The sequence below is a fragment of the Salvelinus sp. IW2-2015 genome, linkage group LG13, assembly GCF_002910315.2.
Source record: "Salvelinus sp. IW2-2015 linkage group LG13, ASM291031v2, whole genome shotgun sequence".
Taxonomy (NCBI): domain Eukaryota; kingdom Metazoa; phylum Chordata; class Actinopteri; order Salmoniformes; family Salmonidae; genus Salvelinus; species Salvelinus sp. IW2-2015.
Genome location: NC_036853.1, coordinates 7,175,467 through 7,181,531, shown reverse-complemented (window position 1 = coordinate 7,181,531; position 6,065 = coordinate 7,175,467). Strand labels below are relative to the sequence as shown.

Below are 6,065 nucleotides of genomic sequence, written 5' to 3'. Positions count from 1 at the left end.
TCTTCATGAGGTCACATGGTCAGGGAGAACTTGGGACATATTGGCCCAAATCATAATGTAAGATCCATGTGTTTAACTCAGTTTTAGTAAATCATGCGTTGAGATTAATGGGAGATTTTTGTATGAGCTTAAATTATGCATGCAGCTCTAAAGTTGGGATTCGTTCCAGCGTCACTTCTGCCTTTTCTCATTGCTGAAGGGAAATCAAATCTCAAACAAAAACAAACGTCGTCTTCTGTTGACATGTATTTGAGGCGCTCTCAGTCCTCTTGTGGGACACACCTTCTCTTTGTGTTTGACATTTTACTCTGTGATTTCCCCCCCCCCCCCACACCACACCACCACCACCACCACCACCATGACGTCACGTTGCAACTGCTCTGTAACATACAGGGTGTCATTAAAGGGCTTGTTCTAGGTTCAGTGGAAGAGACCCTCAAGCTTCCTGAACAGAGTGTCATTAAAGGGCTTGTTCTAGGTTTAGTGGAAGAGACCCTCAAGCTTCCTGAACCATCTGCCTGCTGCTTGTCTCTCTTCCTTAATCATATGGACATTCTTAGAAGATGCTCTGTATTGCCAGATGATCATTAGTCCAACTCAATTCATTACAAAAGTTGTGCAATTTTGTTGCGTGGGCGTACGCAAATGTTTACGTTTATGAGGGAGAAATAGTTGAAGACACGCATGGAAGACATTGAAACTCATTGCAGGCTTATTAAAAAAAAGTTACATTTTTATTGAACCTTTAATTAACTAGCCAAGTCAGTTGAGAACAATTGGGCCAATTGTTCGACGCCCTGTGGGACTTCCAATCACAGCCGTTGTTGATACAGCCTGGATTCAAACCAGGGTGTCTGTAGCGACGCCTCTAGCACTGAGAGGCAGTATCTAGACCGCTGCGCCACTCGGGAGCGTTCATTATGGAATACTATTAAACAACCTGCAGGAGGATTCATTATGGAAGACTATAAACAACTGCAGGAGGATTCATTATGGAAGACTAGTAAACAACCTGCAGGAGATTCATTATGGAAGACTAGTAAACAACCTGCAGGAGGATTCATTATGGAAGACTAGTAAACAACCTGCAGGAGGATTCATTATGGAAGACTAGTAAACAACCTGCAGGAGGATCATTATGGAAGACTAGTAAACAACCTGCAGGAGGATCATTATGGAAGACTAGTAACAAACCTGCAGGAGGATTCATTATGGAAGACTAGTAAACAACCTGCAGAGGATTCATTATGGAAGACTAGTTAAACAACCTGCAGGAGGATTCATTATGGAAGACTAGCAAACAACCTGCAGGAGGATTCATTGTGGAAGACTAGCAAACAACCTGCAGGAGGATTCATTATGGAAGACTAGTAAACAACCACAGGAGGATTCATTATGGAAGACTAGTAAACAACCTACAGGAGGCATTATGGAAGACTAGTAAACAACCTGCAGGAGGATTCATTATGGAAGACTAGTAAACAACCTGCAGGAGATTCATTATGGAAGACTAGTAAACAACCTGCAGGAGGATTCATTATGGAATACTAGTAAACAACCTGCAGGAGGATTCATTATGGAAGACTAGTAAACAACCTGCAGGAGGATTCATTATGGAAGACTAGTAAACAACCTACAGGAGGATTCATTATGGAAGACTAGTAAACAACCTGCAGGAGGATTCATTATGGAAGACTATTAAACAACCTGCAGGAGGATTATTATGGAAGACTAGTAAACAACCTGCAGGAGGATTCATTATGGAAGACTATTAAACAACCTGCAGGAGTATCATTATGGAAGACTAGTAAACAACCTGCAGGAGGATTCATTATGGAAGACTAGTAAACAACCAGCAGGAGATTCATTATGGAAGACTAGTAAACAACCAGCAGGAGGATTCATTATGGAAGACTAGTAACAACCTGCAGGAGGATTCATTATGGAAGACTAGTAAACAACCAGCAGGAGGATTCATTATGGAAGACTAGTAAACAACCTGCAGGAGGATTCATTATGGAAGACTAGCAACAAACCTGCAGGAGGATTCATTATGGAAGACTATTAAACAACCTGCAGGAGGATTCATTATGGAAGACTATTAAACAACCTGCAGGAGGATTCATTATGGAAGACTAGTAAACAACCTGCAGGAGGATTCATTATGGAAGACTAGTAAACAACCTGCAGGAGGATTCATTATGGAAGACTATTAAACAACCTGCAGGAGGATTCATTATGGAAGACTATAAACAACCTGCAGGAGGATTCATTATGGAAGACTAGTAAACAAGCACTAGAATCACATCAGCGACGGATTCATATATCTGCAAGATGATTAACTACATCAGGAAATATTTAAACACTCTGCAGAGGAAGATTCAGTATAATGCGGACAAGTGAGCTAGGAACAACACTGGCAGAGTCTATATGGATGATCGAGATATCTGAGGATATCCACATCTTCATAGCTGTGCATGTTGATAGATTCAACCATCATTACAAATGACCATATTATCACTCGCCTAGAGATCGTTAGATGGCTGTTCTTCCTTTCAATCACAGTTCTACTGAACATTTCATCCTATGAGATGCGAAGAACAGTGTCATCACACAGTCCAGTGGCGTCAGCAGTTAGTCTGCAGTGCGATATCACCTGTCGATCCAGGCATCATAGCCGTCGCGCTGATTGGTCGCGCCTTGTATGTAGCCGTCTGCATTGTCTAATCTGCCTAGTATATAAGAATCGTTGACGTCTTTGAGATACCTCATGACACTCTTACTCTTGCAGGTCTGTGCGTCTGACGTGAGGTGGTACCCGTTCTTCGTGCTTTACCTTCATCTGATGTCCTGCAAGCCTGATGTTCCTCCCTGTGATGTCCTGCAAGCCTGATGTTCCTTCCTCTGTGATTTTCCTTCATCTGTGATGTCCTGCAAGCCTGATGTTCCTTCCTCTGTGATGTTCCTTCCTCTGTGATGTTCCTTCCTCTGTGATGTCCTGCAAGCCTGATGTTCCTTCCTCTGTGATGTCCTGCAAGCCTGATGTTCCTTCCTCTGTGATGTCCTGCAAGCCTGATGTTCCTTCCTCTGTGATGTCCTGCAAGCCTGATGTTTCCTTCCTCTGTGATGTCCTGCAAGCCTGATGTTCCTTCCTCTGTGATGTCTGCAAGCTGATTTCCTTCCTCTGTGATGTCCTGCAAGCCTGATGTTCCTTCTTCTGTGATGTCCTGCAAGCCTATGTTTCCTTCCTCTGTGATGTTCCTTCCTCTGTGATGTCCTGTAAGCCTGATGTTCCTTCCTCTGTGATGTTCCTGTAAGCCTGATGCCTTCCTCTTGTATGTCCTGCAAGCCTGATGTTCCTTCCCTCGTGATGTCCTGCAAACCTGATGTTCCTTCCTCTGTGATGTTCCTTCCTCTGTGATGTTCCTTCCTTCTCTGATATCCTGCAAACCTGATTGTTCCTTCCTCTGTGATGTTCCTTCCTTCTCTGTATCCTGCAAGCCTGATGTTCTCCTCTGTGATGTCCTGCAACGATTTCCTTCCTCTGTGATTCCTGCAAGCCTGATGTTCCTTCCTCGTGATGTCCGCAAGCCTGATGCTTCCTCTGTGATGTCCTGCAAGCCTGATGTTTCCTTCCTCTGTGATGTTCCTTCCTCTGTGATGTCCTGTAAGCCTGATGTTCCTTCCTCTGTGATGTCCGTAAGCCTGATGTTCTTCCTCTGTGATGTTCCTGCAGCCTGATGTTCCTTCCTCTGTGATGTCCTGCAAACCTGATGTTCTCTCTGTGATGTTCCTTCCTGTGATGTTCCTTCCTTCTCTGATATCCTGCAAACCTGATGTTCCTTCCTCTGTGATGTTCCTTCCTTCTCTGATATCCTGCAAGCCTGATGTTCCTTCCTCTGTGATGTCCTGCAAGCCTGATGTTCCTTCCTCTGTGATGTCCTGTAAGCCTGATGTTCCTTCCTCTGTGATGTCCTGCAAGCCTGATATTCCTTCCTCTGTGATGTCCTGCAAGCCTGATATTCCTTCCTCTGTGATGTTCCTTCCTCTGTGATGTCCTGCAAGCCTGATATTCCTTCCTCTGTGATGTCCTGTAAGCCTGATGTTCCTTCCTCTGTGATGTCCTGCAAGCCTGATATTCCTTCCTCTTGATGTTCCTTCCTCTGTGATGTCCTGCAAGCCTGATATTCCTCCTCTGTGATGTCCTGTAAGCCTGATGTTCCTTCCTCTGTTGAGTCCTGCAAGCCTGATGTTCCTTCCTCTGTGATGTTCCTTCCTCTGTGATGTCCTGCAAACCTGATGTTCCTTCCTCTGTGATGTCCTGCAAGCCTGATATTCCTTCTCTGTGATGTTCCTTCCTCTGTGATGTTCCTTCCTTCTCTGATGTCCTGCAAGCTGATGTTCCTTCCTCTGTGATGTTTCCTTCCTCTGTGATGTTCCTTCCTCTGTGATGTTCTTCCTTCTCTGATGTTCCTTCCTTCTCTGATGTTCCTTCCTTCTCTGATGTTCCTTCCTCTGTGTATGTTCCTTCCTTCTCTGATGTCCTGCAAACCTGATGTTCCTTCCTCTGTTGATGGTTTCCTTCCTTCTCTGATGTTCCTTCTCTCGTGATGTTCCTTCCTCTCTGATGTCCTGCAAAAACCTGATCCTGATGTTCCTTCCTCTGTGATGTTCCTTCCTTCTCTGATGTTCCTTCCTTCTCTGATGTTCCTTCCTCTGTGATGTCCTGCAAGGCTGATGTTCCTTCCTCTGTGATGTCCTGCAAGGCTGATGTTCCTTCCTCTGTGTTTTTAACTCTGAAGGGGACTACGCTGGTTTCCCTGGTTGTGGTCTGCTCCGTTTACACAGCACCTACCGCCACGACCTCAAGATCTACGCCTCAGACGAAGGCCGTGTTCAGATGACCGCTGCCGCTTTTGCCAAGGTGCGTGCGTACGTCTGTAGATGTTTCAGTGTACGTGTGTACAGTTTGCTCACTAGCCTCGTTTCTTTCATTTGTGTTCAGTGTCAATATATCTCCAACCCTTTCTGTGCACAGTACGTGTGAACATATGTGTATATCTCTTAAGTGTGTGTGTGTGTGTGTGTGTGTGTGTGTGTGTGTGTAGGGTCTGCTGGCTCTGGAGGGAGAGTTGACACCCATCCTGGTGCAGATGGTGAAGAGTGCCAACATGAACGGCATGCTGGACAGCGACAGTGAGTCTCTGACCGACTGCCAGCAGAGGGTGAAGGTACGGCTCCACGAGATCATGCAGAAAGACCAGGACTTCACTGAGGACGACTACCAAAAGGTACAGTCAGCAGACCCTTTCACCTAGACCACTACTAACCACCCAATCGGGGTTGGGGAAAAACCAGAGGCAGGAAAGCCCTGTTTGAAATGGTTAATAACACTTGACTCACTGCATGCAGGTGTAACTCCTTATGTTGTTATAACCACGAATGAGCTTATAATGTCTCATAACGCTTTCAACTAAGAATCATTGAGATATTAAGACATGTCATTTACAAGTTTTACAATGCATTATAATATACATTATTATAATAATACAGTAACTGCATCAATGTATTTTACCTGTGGGGTTTGAGTAGAGAAATGGTCACCCAAATTAACACTCTGTTTCACTGGTGGGAGGCTCCATCGACAATTCCATCAAGTCTTTCYGTATTCTTGAGATTAAAAACAATGTTTCCTAGTCATTCCTTACCATGACATCTCTGTCAATCTCCAGATAAGAGTTTCGCATTTCATCACTGGTTGTTATGGATACCAACGTTGGCGTTACACCGTTCCATTACGTTCTGCACTATTGGTACCACTGTAATAAAGTGGGACTGTTGCCATGTGTTGCAGCTGGCCCCTACAGGCAGCCCCTCCCTGGTCACCTCTATGAAGACCATAGGGAACCCAGTGAGGACGTGTGACCAGGTCTACGCCCTCATCCAGAGCCTCACCTCTCAGATCCGCAGGAGGCTGGAGGACCCCAAATCTGCAGGTATGTATCTGTAAACTAAGTCCTGTCCTGTTCCCAGACCTGCAGCTGTACCTGTAAGCTATGTCCTGT

At 45.0% G+C, this 6,065-nt stretch overlaps 1 pseudogene; it reads left to right on the top strand.

The window, feature by feature from the left end:
- Nucleotides 1-6,065, top strand: part of LOC111971811 (inositol hexakisphosphate and diphosphoinositol-pentakisphosphate kinase 1-like) — a 67,475-nt pseudogene that overhangs the window by 38,388 nt on the left and 23,022 nt on the right.